The sequence below is a fragment of the Ranitomeya variabilis genome, chromosome 5, assembly GCF_051348905.1.
Source record: "Ranitomeya variabilis isolate aRanVar5 chromosome 5, aRanVar5.hap1, whole genome shotgun sequence".
Taxonomy (NCBI): Eukaryota; Metazoa; Chordata; class Amphibia; order Anura; family Dendrobatidae; genus Ranitomeya; species Ranitomeya variabilis.
The window spans coordinates 355,020,666-355,041,036 of NC_135236.1; positions in this window are offsets into that span (position 1 = coordinate 355,020,666).

Genomic DNA, 20,371 nt, shown 5'->3' on the forward strand with positions numbered 1-20,371 from the left:
ACAAACGCCTGGGGGGGTTAAAGGTTCCCTTTCAACTTGCTACAAGTAGGCCTCAGCCTACACTCGGCTCCTTCTGCTGTCCCTGGGCTTCAACACCACCAGTTGCTGCCCAGAAGTGCTGTCTGCACAGTCAACAGTCGCTCCTCTGTTATTGGGGTTCAGTAACGCCAGCTGCTCCCTTGCTGTGTTGCGGCAAAACCTCCAGCCTGCTCCTCCGGCTGTCCCTGTGTTTTATCACCGCCAGTTGCTGCCCAAAAGTGCTGTCTGCACAGTCAACAGTCGCTCCTCTGTTATTGGGGTTCAGTAACGCCAGCTGCTCCCCTGCTGTGTTGCGGCAATACCTCCAGCCTGCTCCTCCGGCTGTCCCTGGGCTTCAACACCACCAGTTACTTACCGGAAGTGATGTCTGCACAGTCAACAGTCGCTCCTCTGTTATTGGGGTTCAGTAATGCCAGCTGCTCCCCTGCTGTGTTGCGGCAATATCTCCAGCCTGCTCCTCCTGCTGTCCCTGGGCTCCAACACCGCCAGTTGCTGCCCAGAAGTGCTGTCTGCACAGTCAACAGTCGCTCCTCTGTTATTTGGGTTCAGTAACACCAGCTGCTCCCCAGATGTGTAGCTGGCAACGTGTCCTGCGTCCGCCATGCTGACACAACAACTGAAATTTAAGGGAACCTGTCCCCCCCCTAGGCGTTTGTTACTGAAAGAGCCACCTTGTGCATCAGTTATGCTGCACAAGGAAAAGGTAGTTCTTTTAGTTGTGCTCCTTGCACACGCTGAACTTAACACTTATAAAATGTGTCCACTGATACCATAAAACCGTCCCGGAGGTGGGACTTTCCTTCGTAATGGAACGCAGCACAGCCATCATCCCTACCCCCTTGGCGCCTTGCGCCACCTCCTTAGCGTTGTTTTAATCTGTCCCGTAGCCTGCGCTGCTATGTTCAACCTTGGCAATGCGCTGTTTGCGCTGCCCATCTTCTGACATTATTTGGTGTCAGGTGGACTGTGCCTGTGCGGCCGCGCTGCCCGAGAACCTGCCTCACAGTGTCTTCTGATTTCATCATACTGCGGGCCTGGGACCCATGGGCATGCACAGTGCATATCTTCACCTCAGGCTCTTACTCATCTCCCTCCGTGTTCTTCAGACTGTGCGCCGTCAGCTGATCCCTAATAGCATGCCACGGCCGTGACGCCGCACAGTCTGAAGAAGCCGAAAGGAGGTGAGTGAGAGGCAAAGATATGCACTGCGCATGCCCATGGATCCCAGGCCTGCGGTGTGATTACATTAGATGACACAGCGAGGTGGGATCCCGGGCAGGGTGACCGCACAGGCACAGCCCGCCTGACACCAAGTGATGTCAGAAGACGGGCAGCACTAACTGCGCATGACCAAGGTTGAACATAACAGCGCAGGCTCGGTGACAGATTCCAACAACGCTGAGGATGCGGCACATGCCGCCAAGGGGGTAGGAATAATGGCAGTGCTGCGTCCCACCACGAAGGAAAGTCCCACCTCCGGGACGATTTCACTTTGTCAGGGGACACATTTTATAAGTGTTTAGTTCTGCGTTTGCAAGGAGCATAATTACAAGAGCCACCTTTTCCTTTTGCAGCATTTCTGATGCACAAGTTGGCTCTTTCAGCTACAAACGCCTGGGGAGGGGTTAAAGGTTCCCTTTCAACTTGCTACAAGTAGGCCTCAGCCTACACTCTGCTCCTCCTGCTGTCCCTGGTCTCTAACACCGCCATTTGGTGCTCGGAAGTGCTGGCTGCACAGAGAAAAACACTAGCCACTGTGTCAGTGGGGTTCAGTAACGCCAGCTGTTCCCCTGCTGTGTAGCCGGCAATGTGTCCTGCAAACGCCACGCAGACACAACAGACCTAAAACTGGCTCCAGTGCAGGCTTCGGCCTACACTCTGCTCCTCCTGCTGTCCCTGGGCTCTAACATCTCCAGTTGGTGCTCGGAAGTGCTGGCTGCACAGAGAAAAACACTAGCCACTGTGTCAGTGGGGTTCAGTAACGCCAGCTGTTCCCCTGCTGTGTAGCCGGCATTGTGTCCTGCAAACACCACGCAGACACAACAGACCTAAAACTGCCTCCAGTGCAGGCTTCAGGCTACACTCTGTTCCTCCTGCTGTCCCTGGGCTCTAACACTGCCAGCTGGTGCTCGGAAGTGCTGGCTGCACAGAGAAAAACACTAGCCACTGTTTCAGTGGGGTTCAGTAACACCAGCTGTTCCCCTGCTGTGTAGCCGGCATCGTGTCCTTCAAACGCCACGCAGACACAACAGACCTCCAAATGCCTCCAGTGCAGGCTTCGGCCTACACTCTGCTCCTACTGCTCTCCCTGGGCTCTAACACCACCAGTTGGTGCTCAGAAGTGCTGGCTGCACAGAGAAAAACACTAGCCACTGTGTCAGTGGGGTTCAGTAACGCCAGCTGTTCCCCTGCCGTGTAGCCGGCATTGTGTCCTGCAAACGCCACGCAGACACAACAGACCTAAAACTGCCTCCAGTGCAGGCTTCTCCTGCTGTCCCTGGGCTCTAACACCGCCAGTTGGTGCTCGGAAGTGCTGGCTGCACAGAGAAAAACACTTGCCACTGTGTCAGTGGGGTTCAGTAACGCCAGCTGTTCCCCTGCTGTGTAGCCGGCATCGTGTCCTGCAGATGCCACGCAGAAACTACAAATGAAATTAAAGGGAACCTGCCCCCCAGGCGTTTGTATGTATAACAGCCACCTTGTACAGCAGTAATTCTGCATTTGAACAAGGTGGCTCATTAAGTTATTCTCCTTGCACACGTCAAACTCAACACGTATAAAATGTGTCCCATGATACCATTAACCCGTCCCTGAGGTGTGACTTTCCTTTGTAATGACACGCAGCAACCAGCTTGGCGCCATGCGCCGCCTCATCAGCGTTGTTTGAATCTGCCACGGACCCTGCGCTGCTTTGTTCAACCTTGGCCATGCGCAGGTAGCGATGCCCGTCTTCTAACATCATTGGTTGGCAGGCTGGCTGCGCCTGTGCGGCCGCCCTTCCCGACACGACTCCACTCAGTGTCTTACTTATTTTGACTGCAAGGGTGTGATTGATGGGCATGAGCAGTGCATATCTTCGACTCTCACTCATCTCCTTCCGCCTTCTTCATACTGTGAGGCTTCATGGCCGTGGCATGCGATAAGGGATCAGCTGACGCCGTACAGTCTGAAGCAGGTGTAAGGACATGAGTGAGAAGCGAACATATGTACTGCGCAAGGCCATGAATCCCAGGCCCGCAGTGTGAATAAATGACAAGACACTATGGGGCTGGGATTCATGGGCATGAGCAGTGCGTATGTTCTCCACTAACTCATCTCCATCCGCCTTCTTCAGACTGTGTGGCTTCATGGCCATGGCATGCGATAAGGGATCAGCTGACGCCGCACAGTCTGAAGCAGGTGTAAGGACATGAGTGATAGGCAAACATATTTACTGCGCAAGGCCATGAATCCCAGCCCCGCAGTGTGAATAAATGAAAAGACACTGCGGGGCTGGGATTCATGGGCAGCGCGACCGCACCGGCTGACATCAAATGATGTCAGAAGACGGGCAGCGATAACAGCACATGACCAAGGGATAACACAACAGAGCAGACTCCGGGACAGAAAAAAGCGACGCTCAGGAGGCTGCGCCAAGCTCCAAGGTGGTATTTTTGACAGCTGTGCTGCGTCTCATTAAGAAGGAAAGTCCCGCCTCCAAGACAGTTTGACGGTATAAGGGGCTAAATTTTAAATGTGTTTCATTCAGCGTGTGCAAGGAACAAAATTAAAAGAGCAATCTTTTACTTGTGCAGCATTACTGCTGCACAAGGTGGCTATTCTAGTTTGTAACACCTGAGGGGGGTTTAAAGGTTCCCTTTCAATTTGCTCCAATTAGGCTTCGGCCTACACTCTGCTTCCCCTGCTGACCCTGGGCTCCAACACCGCCAGTTGGTGCCCGGTAGTGCTGGCTGCACCGAGAAAAACACCCGCCAATGTGTCAGTGGGGTTCAGTAATGCCAGCTCTTCCCCTGCTGTGTAGCTGGCAATGTGTCCTGCAAACGCCACGCAGACACAACAGACAATAAGCTGCCTCCCTCCAGTGCAGGCTTCAGCCTACACTCTGCTCCTCTCCTCCTCCTGGATTCCCTGGGCTCTAACACCGCCAGTTGGTGCCTAGTAGTGCTGGCTGCACAGAGAAAAACACCCGCCAATGTGTCAGTGGGGTTCAGCAATACCAGCTGTTCCCCTGCTTTGTAGCCAGCAATGTGTCCTGCAAACGCCACGCAGACACAACAGACCTCCAAATGCCTCCAGTGCAGGCTTCGGCCTTCACTCTGCTCCTCTCCTCCTCCTGGATTCCCTGGGTTCTAACACCACCAGTTGGTGCCCGGTAGTGCTGGCTGCACAGAGAAAAACACCCATCAATGTGTCAGGAGCATAATTACAAGAGCCACCTTTTCCTTTTGCAGCATTTCTGATGCACAAGTTGACTCTTTCAGCTACAAACGCCTGGGGGGGTTTAAAGGTTCCCTTTCAACTTGCTACAAGTAGGCCTCAGCCTACACTCTGCTCCTCCTGCTGTCCCTGGTCTCTAACACCGCCATTTGGTGCTCGGAAGTGCTGGCTGCACAGAGAAAAACACTAGCCACTGTGTCAGTGGGGTTCAGTAACGCCAGCTGCTCCCCTGCTGTGTAGCCGGCAACGTGTCCTGCAAACGCCACGCAGACCCAACAGACAATAAGCTGCCTCCCTCCAGTGCAGGCGTCGGGCTACACTCTGCTTCTCTCCTCCTCCTGGATTCCCTGGGCTCTAACACCGCCAGTTGGTGCCCAGTAGTGCTGGCTGCACAGAGAAAAACACCCATCAATGTGTCAGTGGGGTTCAGCAACGCCAGCTGTTCCCCTGCTGTGTAGCCAGCAACATGTCCTGCAAACGCCATGCAGACACAACAGACAATAAGCTGCCTCCCTCCAGTGCAGGCTTCGGCCTACACTCTGCTCCTCTCCTCCTCCTGGATTCCCTGGGCTCTAACACCGCCAGTTGGTGCCCGGTAGTGCTGGCTGCACAGAGAAAAACACCCACCAATGTGTCAGTGGAGTTCAGCAACGCCAGCTGTTCCCCTGCTGTGTAGCCGGCAATGTATCCTGCAACCGCCACGCAGACACAACAGATATTAAACTGCCTCCAGGGCAGGCTTCGGCCTACACTCTGCTCCTCTCCTCCTCCTGGATTCCCTGGGCTCTAACCCTGCCAGTTGGTGCCCAGTAGTGCGGGCTGCACAGAGAAAAACACCCGCCAATGTGTCAGTGGGGTTCAGCAACGCCAGCTGTTCCCCTGCTGTGTAGCCAGCAACGTGTCCTGCAAACTCCACACAGACACAACAGACCTCCAAATGCCTCCAGTGCAGGCTTCGGCCTACACTCTGCTCCTCTCCTCCTCCTGCATTCCCTGGGCTCTAACACCACCAGTTGGTGCCCAGTAGTGCTGGCTGCACAGAGAAAAACACCCGCCAATGTGTCAGTGGGGTTCAGCATTGCCAGCTGTTCCCCTGCTGTGTAGCCAGCAACGTGTCCTGCAAACGCCACGCAGACACAACAGAAATTAAACTGCCTCCAGTGCAGGCTTCGGCCTACACTCTGCTCCTCTCCTCCTCCTGGATTCCCTGGGCTCTAACACCGCCAGTTGGTGCCCAGTAGTGCTGGCTGCACAGAGAAAAACACCCGCCAATGTGTCAGTGGGGTTCAGCAACGCCAGCTGTTCCCCTGCTGTGTAGCCAGCAACGTGTCCTGCAAACGCCACGCAGACACAACAGACCTCCAAATGCCTCCAGTGCAGGCTTCGGCCTTCACTCTGCTCCTCTCCTCCTCCTGGATTCCCTGGGCTCTAACACCGCCAGTTGGTGCCCAGTAGTGCTGGCTGCACAGAGAAAAACACCCGCCAATGTGTCAGTGGGGTTCAGCATTGCCAGCTGTTCCCCTGCTGTGTAGCCAGCAACGTGTCCTGCAAACGCCACGCAGACACAACAGAAATTAAACTGCCTCCAGTGCAGGCTTCGGCCTACACTCTGCTCCTCTCCTCCTCCTGGATTCCCTGGGCTCTAACACCGCCAGTTGGTGCCCAGTAGTGCTGGCTGCACAGAGAAAAACACCCGCCAATGTGTCAGTGGGGTTCAGCAATGCCAGCTGTTCCCCTGCTGTGTAGCCGGCAAAGTGTCCTGCAAACGCCACGCAGACACAACAGAAACTAAGCTGCCTCCAGTGCAGGCTTCCGCCTACACTCTGTTCCCCCTGCTGACCCTTTGCTCCAACACAGCTAGTTGGGGCTCTAGGAAGACAATCTTGAATAGGTCCCCATCCTGGTTCCAGTACCGTCAGCTGGTTCCGGGCAGAGCCTTTGGCTTAGGTGCCTCCTTCTGGGTATCCAAGTTCCACCAACATCAGGTGGTCCTTGGTAGTGCTTTCATGCATCGGTACCTCCTGCTTAGTAACCGGGTTCCAGTAACGTCAGCTGGTCCTCGGTAGGTCCATTGGCTCTTGGACCTTCGGCTACCCATCCGGGTTCCAGTACCGTCAGCTGGTTCTCGGCAGTGTCTTTTGCTCTTGTACCTTCTGCTCTCCATCCTGGTTCCAGTACCGTCAGCTGGTTCCGGGCAGAGCCTTTGGCTTAGGTGCCTCCTTCTGGGTATCCGAGTTCCACCAACGTCAGGTGGTCCTTGGTAGTGCTTTCTGGCACGGGTACCTCCTGCTTAGTAACCGGGTTCCAGTAATGTCAGCTGGTCCTCGGTAGTTCCATTGGCTCTTGGACCTTCGGGTAGCCATCCGAGTTCCAGTTCCATCAGCTGGTTCTCGGCATTTTCTCAGCCTTTTTGTACCTTCTGCTACATTTCCAAGGTCAAGACCCGGAAGACCAAGAAGCAGAAGAAAAAGAGGCTGCAGAACAAAGAGCAGAAGAACATTAAGCATAACACTAACTATCAGAGCAAAAGATATTATCTAAATTATAAGCAGAAGAGGACTAAGCAGTGTATGGGGGTGAGTCCGTTCCTCCTCGTGGTGCCCCTGGATAAAGCCTGCTGCTGCAGGCCAAACTCAACGCGGACAAATCCTGTTGTAACTCTTTTGTGACAGGCAGAATGGAAGGTGTAATCTTCAAACTTTTATAGATAACAACTACAGGAATGCCTGTCACAAATAAGAATATGATGAAGAAGTAGAATATGAAGAAGAATAATAGTTGAATAAAAAGAATATGAAGAATATAACAAAAAAAATAATAGGTAGAAGATGAAGAAGAAGATGAATAAGGTGAAGAAAAAGTTGATGTCAAAGATGCTGCTGCTGAGGATGATGAAGAAGAAAGTGTGGGAGAAGTAAAAAAGAAGGTGAAGGGCGTGGAAGTAGTGAAACATCAATATCTGACAAAATAAAAAAAATCTTAACATAGTCAATATCTTTGTAACTCCGAACGTCTTAAAAAAATAAAATAAAATTCCTGCTATTCCATTTGATTGGGCTAAACCTCTATGCCTTTAATGTCTCCTCCACCTCCCCCAATACATCCTACATTATTCTAAGTTGTTTTCCTTCATGTAGAATGAACCTACAAGGAAAGAAAGGGTTCATTTTAATTCCGATATTTTGGTCCCATTGACTTGCATTGGTATCGGGTATCAGTATCGGCGATATCCGATATTTTTTGAATATCGGCCGATCCAATCCGATACCGATACTTTCCGATATCGAAAGGTATCGCTCAATACTAGTAATAACCTGTCTTGGTATTGCAGACCCCCCAGTCCTCTAATAACCTTGGTCGCTCTTCTCTGCACCCGCTCTAGTTCAGCTATGTCTTTCTTATACACCGGAGACCAGAACTGTGCACAGTATTCTAAGTGTGGTCGCACTAGTAACTTGTATAAAATTATGTTCTCCTCATGAGTGTCTATACCTCTTTTAATGCATCCCATTATTTTATTTGCCTTTGTAGCAGCTGCCTGACACTGGCCACTAAATGTAAGTTTGTCATCATATGTATTCAATATGTATGTAGTAAATCTATCTTTTAAAATACTGGGGCAGTTTAATTAATACAGACATGCCATGCAAGAGGTGAACTGATATGGCAAGAGACATTTAAATGTAAGGCTTACAAAAATGAAAAACCTCCTGTTTCCTATCAATTTATTAATGAAAATATTGACATAAATTATGGTTAAGTGAGTCTTGCTCTGCTTTTGAAATGTGCTGCAAAAAACTGCATAAGGACATAAAAAAATGGCTATTGGCTTAAACACTATCGCTCCGTTTCATCAAGAATGGCATTGATCATGCAGGTCTTGATGAGCAAATGCACACAGGAACAAAGACCTTAATTTTTGGAGACATGTCCTGTGGTCTGATGAAGCTAAAATTGATTTTTTGGGCATAATGATCATCGTTATATTTGAAGGAAAAAGGGAGAAGCTTGGAAGCCTAAGAACACCATCCCAACTGTGAAACACGAAAGTGGAAGCATCATGTTGTGGGGTTGTTTTGCTGCAGGAGGGACTTGTGCACTTCACAAAATAGATGGCATCATGAGAAAAGAAGTTTATGTGGCAATACTGAAGCAACATCCCAAGACATCAGCCAGGAAGTTAAAGCTTGGGGGATATGGTTCTTCCAAATGGACAATGACCCGAAGCATACTGCCAAAATGTTAACAAAGTGGCTTAAGGATAACAAAGTCAATGTTTTGGAGTTGCTATCACAAAGCCCTGATCTCAATCATATTGAAAATGTATGGGCAAAGCTGAAAAGGCAGGTGTGAGCAAGGCGACCCTCAAAGCTGGATCAATAACATCAGTTTTGTCAGGAGGAATGGGCCCAAATTCCATCCAAATATTGTGAAAAGTTTAAGGAAGGATATCCCAAACGTGAGACCCAAGTCATTAATTTTAAAGGCAAATACTATTGAAATTTATGAAAACTTTTGACTTTGCAGTAAATAATAAAAATGCCTTAAAACATTCTCTCTCTCATTATTCTGGCATTTGGTGAATATTAATAATTATGGTAATCCTAATTGACCTAAAACAAGAAAGGTTTATTTTGATTTCATGTCAGATATTGAGAAAACATGCATATGTGTCTTTACATATAGTGTATGTAAACTTACATTTTCAACTGTTATACAAGTCCAATGGTTGGCACTGGCATTGAAAAGGTAGCGTACAGCCAATATCCAGCTGCAAAGGCCATGATCTTAGATCATTAGCCTTTTTATACTGAGGACCATTAATCAAAATAGTTTTATACCTTTGTTTTCACTATACAGCCCCTAACCACAAAGTATTAAAAAGAACCTTAAAGAATGTTGTATGGTCAAAAAATGATCCTTCTTAGTCCATTTACAGCTCTGAAAAGGGTCATATGACATAGACTCCATGACACACTGGCTAAAGGAATAACAAACTGTATCCCATGATGCTTTTTAGAGGTGCTGAGAGGGATCTTGTGACACAACATGGATATCCGCTATTAGTAAGTGCTTTCTTGTAAACACAACATTGGTTTTTTTTTTGCTCATCAATTTGTCGGTTTGGTGGAATTAATCAGCTAGTATAATGTACTCAGTAATGTTTTTTATAGAGTAGTGCCCACAATCATAATTTTTATTAATACTTATTGACATCATTTACTCTTGTGTAAATATATAATTCAATTTGTAATAATTATTTGTCTAGTGCTTTAGAATGACAGCTTCTTTAACCCCTTTACCCCCAAGGGTGGTTTGCACGTTAATGACAGGGCCAATTTTTACATTTCAGACCACTGTCCCTTTATGAGGTTATAACTCTGAAATGTTTCAACGGATCTTGGCGATTCTGACACTGTTTTCTCGTGACATATTGTACTTCATGATAGTGGTAAAACTTCTTCAATATAACTTGCGTTTATTTGTGAAAAAAACGGAAATTTGGCGAAAATTTTGAAAATTTCACAATTTTCAAATTTTGAATTTTTATTCTGTTAAGCCAGAGAGTTATGTGACACAAAATAGTTAATAAATAACATTTTCCACATGTCTACTTTACATCAGCACAATTTTGGAAACAACATTTTTTTTTCTAGGAAGTTATAAGGGTTAAAAGTTGACCAGCAATTTCTCATTTTTACAACAAAATTTACAAAACCATTTTTTTTAGGGACCACCTCACATTTGAAGTCACTTTGAGGGGTCTATTTGGCAGAAAATACCAAAAAGTGACACCATTCTGATAACTGCACCACTCAAGGTGCTCAAAACCACATTCAAGAAGTTTATTAACCCTTCAGGTTTTTCACAGCAGCAGAAGCAACATGGAAGGAAAAAAAAATTTACTTTTTAGTCACAAAAATTATCTTTCATCAATACTTTTTTTAATTTCCCAAGGGTAAAAAGAGAAAATGGACCTCAAAAGTTGTTGTCCAATTTGTCCTGAGTATGCTGATACCCCACATGTGAGGAGGAACCACTTTTTGGGCACATGGCAGGGTTCAGAAGGAAAGGAGCGTCGTTTGACATTTTCAAGCTAAAATTGGCTGGAATTGAGATCGGACGCCATGTCGCGTTTGGCGAGCCCCTGATGTGCCTAAACAGTGGAAACTAGACCCCCTAAGGAACTTATCTAGATGTGTCATGAGCACTTTTATCCACCAAGTGCTTCACAAAAGTTTATAACGCCCGGGCGTGAAAAAAAAAATCCTATTTTTTCCCACAAAAATGATCATTTAGTCCCCAATTTTTAATTTTCCCAAGTGTAACAGGAGAAATTGGACCGCAAAAGTTGTTGTCCAATTAGTCCTGAGTACGTGATACCCCACATGTGGGAGAAAACTACTGTTTGGGTACACTTCGGGGCTCGGAAGGGAAGTAGTGACGTTTTGAAAAGCAGACTTTGATGGAATGGTACGCGGGCATCATGTTCCGTTTGCAGAGCCCCTGATGTGCCTGAACAGTAGAAATCCCCCACAAGTGACCCCATTTTGGAAACTGGACCTAATTGGGAACTTATCTAGGTGTGTGGTGAGAATTTTGAACCCTCAAGTGTTTCACTTAAATTTATAACGCCCGGGCGTGAAAATAAAATATCCTATTTTTTCCTACAAAAATGATCATTTAGTCCCCAATTTTTAATTTTCCCAAGTGTAACAGGAGAAATTGGACCCCAAAAGTTGTTGTCCAATTTGTCCTGAGAACGCTGATACCCCACATGTGGGAAAAAATACTGTTTGGGCACACGTCGGGGCTCGAAAGGGATGTGGTGACGTTTTGGAAAGCAGACTTTGATGGAATGGTCTGCAGGCGTCATGTTCCATTTGCAGAGCCCCTGATGTGCCCAAACAGTAAAAAAAAAACACAAGTGACATTTTGTAAACTAGACCCCCAATTAACTTACATAGATGTGCCCCCTTTTTGGAACTAATCTACTGTTTCCTGTAAAGTAAATTAGTAGTGCATGGAGGTGTGGCACAATTTAAAGCAATCCTTCATACACAGGCCAGGTTTTTCGGGGCAGGTGTCGCATTGATAAATGGTGTTCTTGTGTATTCCCCTTTTGTAACACACTCGGCACCTTTTTTGCGACTTACCTCTTTTTCCAGTTTGCGGGACCTCCCCTGGGAAATGCTGACCTGGTACGATACGAACACCTTCAGTTCTGGAAGTACTGGGGCCCGCTCCTTCCCTCGTGCCAAATATCAGGGCCTTAACCACTACCTCCTGGAACTGAAGGTACGACGTATCGGTGTGGCGTGCACATCGTGGCAGCAGGAAAGCGTTGAGCATTGCCATTTGTACGATGTACACGGACAGCTTTTTGTACCACACCTTGGCCTTTCTCAAAGCACTGTACGGTTGGAGGAGTTGATCAGAGAGATCAACGCCCCCCATGTTTTTGTTGTACCCCAGTACACAGCCAGGTTTGCTGACCTGTGTAGAGGTACCCCGTACAGTGCTGAGGGCACTGCCATTAATGTGTATGGTGGTCAAGAGAAGGACATCCCTCTTGTCCTTGTACTTGACCACCAGAAGGTGGTCACTACATTGGGCTCTGCTCTCACCTTTTCTGAGCATCTGCCCAAGTAGCGTCTTTGGGAGGCCTCTCTGATTTTTGTGGACAGTACCGCAGGCTGCGGCACCTCGCACAGAGAGGGATTTGTAGAGTGGGATGCTGGAATAAAAGTTATCAGTGTAGAGGTGATAACCTTTATCCAGCAGTGGGTGCACCAAATCCCACACTATTTTCCCACTCACTCTCAGGACAGGGGGACACTCAGGTGGTTCAATCCTGGTGTCCTTACCTTTGTAGACTCTAAAGCTGTAGGTGTACCCTGAGGTACTCTCACACAGCTTGTAGAGTTTGATTCTGTACCTGGCCCTCTTGCTGGGCAGGTATTGACGGAATCTGAGCCGCCCCTTAAAATGAACCAAGGACTCATCCACGCAGATGTCCCTTTTGGGCACGTACACTTCCCCAAACATTTTGTTGAACTGTTCGATGACCGGCCGAATTTTGAACAGACGGTCAAAGTTGGGGTCATCTCGTACGGGACACTGTGCATTATCGGAATAATGCAGGAACTTATGGATGGCCTCAAAACGCGTTCGGACCATGACCATTCGGAACACTGGAGTGTTGTATAAAATATCAACACTCCAATATTGCCGAATTTCTGGCTTCTTCAGGAGCCCCATATGAAGCATCAGGCCCCAAAACTGCATCATTTCAACTGCGTCTACAGGAGACCAGTTAGAATATGATGAACCGGTGTTTTGCTCCAAAAATTGACGAGCGTACAAATTAGTTTGCTCCACCATGAGGTTAACAAAATCCTCAGAGAAAAAGACTTTGAAAAAGTCTATTTCTGTGAGGCCAGTGGTGTCAAACCTGATTCCTGATTCAGCCATAAAATCAGGAATCAGTGGCTCGTAATTTTCGGGGAGCGAGGTCCATATGGGGTCCGAAGAGGGGCGCGCTGGTTCATTTTCAGGAGTGGGCCCTGCCTCATCTTCATCTTAATGAATGATGGGCACTGCTTCTGTCCTGCTGCGTCTGCGTGGTGGTTCCGCAGGGCTGGAGGAGGAAGATGAGGAGGGGGAAGAGCAAGAGGATGAGGAAGAATCAGAAAAATAAAGAAAAGTGGGATCCTCTCCCTCGCTATCAGTGTCAGAGGCAAGGAAAGAATATGCCTCCTCCGCTGAATAGCGCTGTTGGGACGAACAGGACGAGCGGGACATTTTTTTGTGAGTAGGGTACTTTTGTGTACTTTATTGGTAGCTATGTGTACATGTGGGGAGAATAGTGTTTGGTGCAAACTATTCTGAAAAAAAAGCTAAAGGAAAAAAAAGCAAATGGGGAAAAAAAAATACCTGTGAAAGGAAAAGTCTAAAACAGCAGGTCCTAGCTCTGATAAGTGAACCGCATCACTTATCAGAGTTTGGCGGCTGCTGGGTGTGCGAACGGGGATGTGAAAAAAAAGGGAAGGCACAGATTAGACGCGGCGGCTGGGGGAGCGCACGGGGATGGGGGGAAAAAAAGAAAAGACATGGATTTGACGCGGCGGCTGGGGGAGCGCACAGGGATGGGGGAAAAAAAAAAGAAAAGGCACAGATTTGACGCGGCGGCTGGGGGAGCGCACAGGGATGGGGGAAAAAAAAAGAAAAGGCACGGATTAGACGCAGCGGCTGGGGGAGCGCTAGGGGATGGGGAAAAAAAAAAGAAAAGGGAAGGCACAGATTAGACGCGGCGGCTGGGGGAGCGCACAGGGATGGGGAAAAAAAGAAAAGGCATGGATTAGACGCAGCGGCTGGGGGAGCGGCAGGGGATGGGGAAAAAAGAAAAGAAAAGGGAAGGCACAGATTAGACGCGGCGGCTGGGGGAGCGCACGGGGATGGGGAAAAAAAAAGAAAAGGTACGGATTAGACGCAGCGGCTGGGGGAGCGCACAGGGATGGGGGGAAAAAAGAAAAGGCACGGATTAGACGCGGCGGCTGGGGGAGCGCACGGGGATGGGGAAAAAAAAGAAAAGGTACGGATTAGACGCGGTGGCTGGGGGAGCACAAGGGGATGGGGAAAAAAAAAGAAAAGTTACGGATTAGACGCAGCGGCTGGGGGAGCGCACGGGGATGGGGAAAAAAAAAGAAAAGTTACGGATTAGACGCAGCGGCTGGGGGAGCGCACGGGGATGGGGGAAAAAAAAGAAAAGGCATCGATTAGACACAGCGGCTGGGGGAGTGCAAGGGGATGGGGAAAAAAAAAAGAAAAAATACGGATACAACAGCGGCTGGGGGAGCGCACGGGGATGGGGAAAAAAAAGAAAAGGCACGGATTAGACGCAGCGGCTGGGGGAGCGCAAAGGGATGGGGAAAAAAAAAGAAAAGGTACGGACTAGACGCAGCGGCTAGGGGAGCACACGGGATGGGGAAAAAAAAGAAAAAGGAAGGCACAGATTAGACGCAGCGGCTGGGGGAGCGCACAGGGATGGGGAAAAAAAAAGCGAGCACGAGTGTTGATAGGTGAACTGCGTCACCAATCAACGCTCGACGGCTGCTAAATTTGGGCACGGATACGGCGGAAGGGGGATGGGGGAAGGGGGGATGGGGCAAGAGGGGATGAAGAGAGATCGGGGTATCAACACTTACGGTTGTAGTCTCTCTTCTTTCTTCTCTCTTCTTTCTTTTGCAAGAATTGTGGTGTCACAGGCTACTGTGGCACCACAAGTCTCAGCACAGGAGGGGATCTCTCAGCGTGACCGCTCTGAAGGAATCCTCACCAAGTGTGAGGATTCCTTCAGCGCAGTTAGACAGGTCAGGGGCAGGTGAGACAGGTCACAGAGGGGTCACACCGCTGCTGTGACCTGTGATTGGTGGGATTGATGATCACATCGATCCCACCAATCAGAGAAGGCCCTGGTGACACCGGTGTTGCTAGGCACCAGCCTATGATTGGAGCTCACAGCTCCGATCATAGGCAGGTGACCGGCAGGTCACCAGCAGGTGACCAGCAGGTGACCGGCAGGTCACTGGCAGGTCACCATCAGGGCACAGCGCGGTCACACCGATCACATCGATTGCGCCTATCACACCTGCAGGATCCGGAGGCAGGGCATAGGAGGCAGGGCAGAGGGGGCCGCAGAGCGCGTAGTTATAGGCAGGGCACAACGTGGTAACACTGCCGCTGTGCCCTGTGATTGGCGCGATCGATGTGATCGTCGATCGCACCAATCCGGGGGGTTTTGGCCTATGCCTGGCGTTGCCAGGCACTGGCCTAGGACCGAGTACATCGGTACTCGATCCTAGCCTGGGACCTCACTGTTTCAGCCAAATTGATTGGCTGAAACAATGAGAAAGGCTGCGATTGGCTGCTCAGAATTGAGCAGCCAATCACAGCGATCAGGAGGCCAGGGGGCGGCGACAGGCCCTAGGATGCCGACACCATCTTCCTCCAGGTAAGATGGCGTCGAAATTTTAATGCGATCACAGCGACTTAAGTCGCAGTGTTGCATTAAAGGGCATGATGTACTATTCCATCCTTGGGAAGTAGGGCCCACCCCACATGGATAGAATAGTATGTCTAATGACAGAAAGGGGTTAATATTGAGACACCTATTGCACTGTAGTTTAGAAAATGTATTGAAAAGGATATAATCTAAAAATAATTATATAAATATATATAAATCTTTAATCTATAAAGTAATTGGTATAAATATTTATAAATCTGTTGATAAAGAAATATACCTTGGAACTGAGATAAGAATAACCAGACTCAGGTTGTTGAGTATTAACACTGGCTAAGCATATACGAACTTGAGATATGCATGAATCAACTTCAAGCAATAAAGAATTTTAAGCCCAAGTCATGACTGATGGCCTTTTTGTGTATGCACGTTCTAGAGCTAGAAAAGGAAAGTTGGCCTGACCTAACTACTTGGGATGTGCTGATAGATGATCCACAAAGACTCATAGTAGATAATTTATACAGTGAGTGACAATACAAGAGTAATGATGAAGGCCAGAAGGTGATTAAAAAGATTGCGGTGATATCATCTTAATTTGTTGGGTTCTTTGTGCATTAATGGCAGAATTTAAAATGTAATTACGGTGGCATGTAATGTAAGGGACAACAAATGAGTAGCAACCTATACCCCTATGTGAATAAGGCAAGCACATTAAGTGGACAGGCTATTTATAGAAATAAATAAATATTAGATTTACAAAGCCTTGCCCACTGGTGTTACTTTTACTTACTAAGTCCCTATAATAAACTCTTAGCAAAAGTTCAAAGTCGCTTAATGACTTCAGTGCATCTTATCTGTGCGTACTCCATAAATAGTGACAATGGGGAAAAAAGGTATTTAGGCAAGAATTCATTATTAACGGAAATAAATAAAAATTTAAATTTTTAATGCCATTAAAATCTAAATACAAATGATTGGGTCTGTTTTTTCCATGTTCTGACATATCAATGGAAAACCTGTTGGGAAATGACTGGTGCATTTACACCATGAGGTAATAAAATATTTTAGGACCACTTTTCTTATTAAAAATCACAACAGATAATGTTCATCTCTATCCTCTGTAAGAGTTTGTAGCTGCAAAGTAAAAATCCTGGTGGCAGAATAGGTGTTGCTTGGTATATCCAATCTAAACATACATTCCATGCAAATTGCTAGATGACAATACCTATTAAGTAGAGAATGTAGAGAATGATGTAATGATCGGTACAGCTGTGCTGTGCTGCGTAAGGGGTAGGTACTGACGGTCCCAATGATAGTCTGTGCCTCCCTCATGACCGTCGGCACCTACCCCTTACGCAGTACAACACAGCTATACCGATCATTACATCATTCTCTAGGTCAGTGTTCCCCAACTCCGGTCCTCAAGAGCCACCAACAGGTCATGTTTTCAGGATTTCCCTAGTATTGCACAGGTGATTGAATTCTTGCCTGTCCAGGTGATGAAATTATCACCTGTGCAATACTAAGGAAATCCTGAAAACATGACCTGATGGTGGCTCTTGAGGACCGGCGTTGGGGAACACTGCTCTAGGTAATGGCACTATATTTATGAGCACAGTTCTATTTGACCCTGGGATATAAATATAAGGGTATGGTCTGAACCTATATTTATGCAGTGGGGCTTCATGCTGGGGGTTTACTACTATGAGTACAAATGCTTGAATAATAAATCTAGGCTACCCAGCCCCTGCATTTGTATGGGGTTTTTCCTAGTTCTGATATCATATATTAATTTTAGTTTTGCTACTACTACCTCACTAGTAGCACTTTATACCAGCACATTGTACTTTTCCATACATTTGGTATTATATTTATTTTTGTACATTAGGTATTAGTGATAGTGGTCCAACTGCTAATCTAGGTATATCCCACCTTGGGTCCCTGATATAATTCTCATGCAATAATACTATGCATCTCCCTCTCCTTTTTTGGAGCTTTTTTTGCCCTGTCTTCTTATTAGTTTATTGCATTGTCATAAATAAACATTTATTTTTTAATCGTATATCCTTAGTTGGAATCATTTCTTGTCTGGCGGCCACCAACCGCAATAGCCTGTGTTGATATATTGAATGTGAAGTGTCTAACTATTATTGACCTTTTTGGACACAAAACAATTACAAGTATATTGAATAATTTTTGATCCTCAAATTCTAGGTAAAAATTTGGAACGTTTGTAAAACATAAATTGATTCTGCTTTTATCACATAATCGGATTGGTTCCTAGCACCTTAAATTGTATTAGGTTCTTTTTTAATGCAGTGAAAGGTCACTAATGTCCATAAGTAATTATCTGACCTAAATACAACATGAACTATCGGTCTTTACAAATATAAACTGTGTTATATCTTTAGCATGTCACTTACTTTCCCAAAAATAGCATTCCAATATATTATTTATATGTAAACAAAATGTCTCTTAGCATCTTCCCCTTGAGTTTACATTATTCATACATTTAAGATGCAATTCTCTTTTCAAGATCTCATACATATATTAATGAACTTGGCATGAGTAGAAAGAACACAGTAGATATTGAGCAATAACCTATAAAAATAAGTTTTTTTTTCTATGAAAGGCAGTAGAGGGAACACATAAGTGTAAATCAGATTCCTTCTTAAATACTGCATATTTGTTTTGCAACATACTGTAGGCTTAGGGTTTTGTAATATCCCTGTATATGCCATATTACATAATAAGGAAAGTAGAATTTGGTCCCAGGAGCGCAGAAGGAATACTCGGACACCAGGTATTATTTCAGCCTGGTGGCTGAAATAATACATTTGAAAAAACTGACCGTCACATCCATACATAGACTAAGTGTGAACAGGTGCTAAACCTAGAGTCGCCAACTCCTATACATTCAAGCAAATAAGGCAGCACACTGTAGCGCTGAAACACGCAAACATGAAAATTTAACTGCATTACTGCACTAGAAATATGAAAAATGAGAGCGTATATGAATGTATAGGAGTTGGCGACTCTAGGTTCAGCACCTGTTCACACTTAGTCTATGTATGGATGTGACGGTCAGTTTTTTCAAATGTATTATTTTGCCTTCTGACCGAGCACTCCGCCTCCTAGTCACTGGTGTTTTAATTACAGCAGGTCCATTACCCTCCACAGAGAGAGAGAATGGTAGTCTCATAAGAGGTTTTCGTAGGCACCCATTCAGATGGAGACGTTTATTCTCAGTGAGGAAGGAAATCATAGGACCTGGTATAAGAGAGATGCCATAAAGTGGCTACCAGGTACACATAGAATTGGCCTTTTTTATGCGCTAAACGCTCTCATTTTTCATATTTCTAGTGCAGTAATGCAGTTAAATTTTCATGTTTGCATGTTTCAGCGCTACAGTGTGCTACCTTATTTGCTTGGTGGCTGGAATAATACCTGGTGTCCGAGTATTTCTTCTGCACTCCTGGGACCGAATTCTACTTTCCTTGTTCTTGTGTGCTCCATTGGAGGTGTTCGGCTGGAAGCTGCGGGGGACTCTGCAATTTGGTTCTCTTTCCCTCCTTCCCTGGGTCTACTCTTGGCGCTCCACTACCAAACCACCTAATGCTGAATTTCATATTACATAATAGTCACTTTATCCAAATATGCTTAAAATGTACCTATCAAAATCTGGGGTTGCTCTTTTTATTGAATAAAGCAGTGGGCAGCCCCAGGTGATTTTTTTTCTGAATATAATCCATTGATAAAACTTTTCAGAAGTCGCCATAATGTCCCCCAAAGGGACCCGACATTTGAACAAAAATGGGGGATCATGTAACATATCAACATCACACAAGCCATGGAAGAGCAAGTATGGATATGCTTATTTAAATCACAAGATTATGCAGAACAGGCACCAGTCTTTACTGACGATCCTCCCTCTATAGTGAGCTATACGCAGTACATCAGAACTAACGGTGATGCTCGCATAAAGTTCAAAAGTGTGCTGACAAGCAGAAAAAGAAGGGCAGCACTCACCACATTCTGAAGTATAAAAGTCCTTTAATCCAAGTAATAGGACATAAAGGAAGTGAGCAGAGGGAGAGCAAGGGTTCGGTGGACGACAGCCTTTTCACGCTTACATAGCACTAACTAGGACCCGTAGACCCGTTTTATTTATACTGGGGAATTGGGAATAGATTGTCCAAGGGCTGAACAAACTCTTTAAGCTGTTAGGGAACAGTAACCACTCTAAAGATGTTACAATTCAGTGACTGGTTAAGAAAGTATGTGACAGTGATGAATTTAAATCTAGATCTTGCGCTTTTCCTTAGAGAGTTGTGCAACCTGGAAGTTTGGGCTCTGCTTTGCTAGAAAGTCAAGCCCTTTTGGAGGGCATTAAATCTACTTCTGGAAAGTTTTGTCACTGGATTATATTTGGAAAATCACAAATCTGGGGCAGCCAGTTGTTTTATTAAAGAGAAAGGCACTTTGAAAATATATTTTGATACCTAAAGGGGTTTCACGTTTTTGGAAAACCTTTGACCAGTGTCAGTTTATGAGGTAACAACTCTGGAACGCTTCAACGGATCCCACTAATTCTGAGAATTTTTTTTGTGACACATTGTACTTCATGATAGTGGTAAAATTTGTTCAATATGACTTGCGTTTATTTGTGAAAAAAATCGGAAATTTGGCAAAAAGTTAGAAAATGTTGCAATTTTTAAACTTTTGACTTTTATACGCTTAAACCAGAGAGTTATGTCATACAGAATAGTTAACAAATGACATTTCATACATGTCTACCTTACATCAGCACAATTTTTGAAACATGACTTATTTTTTGTTAGGAAGTTAAAAGTTGGCCAGCGATTTGTACTT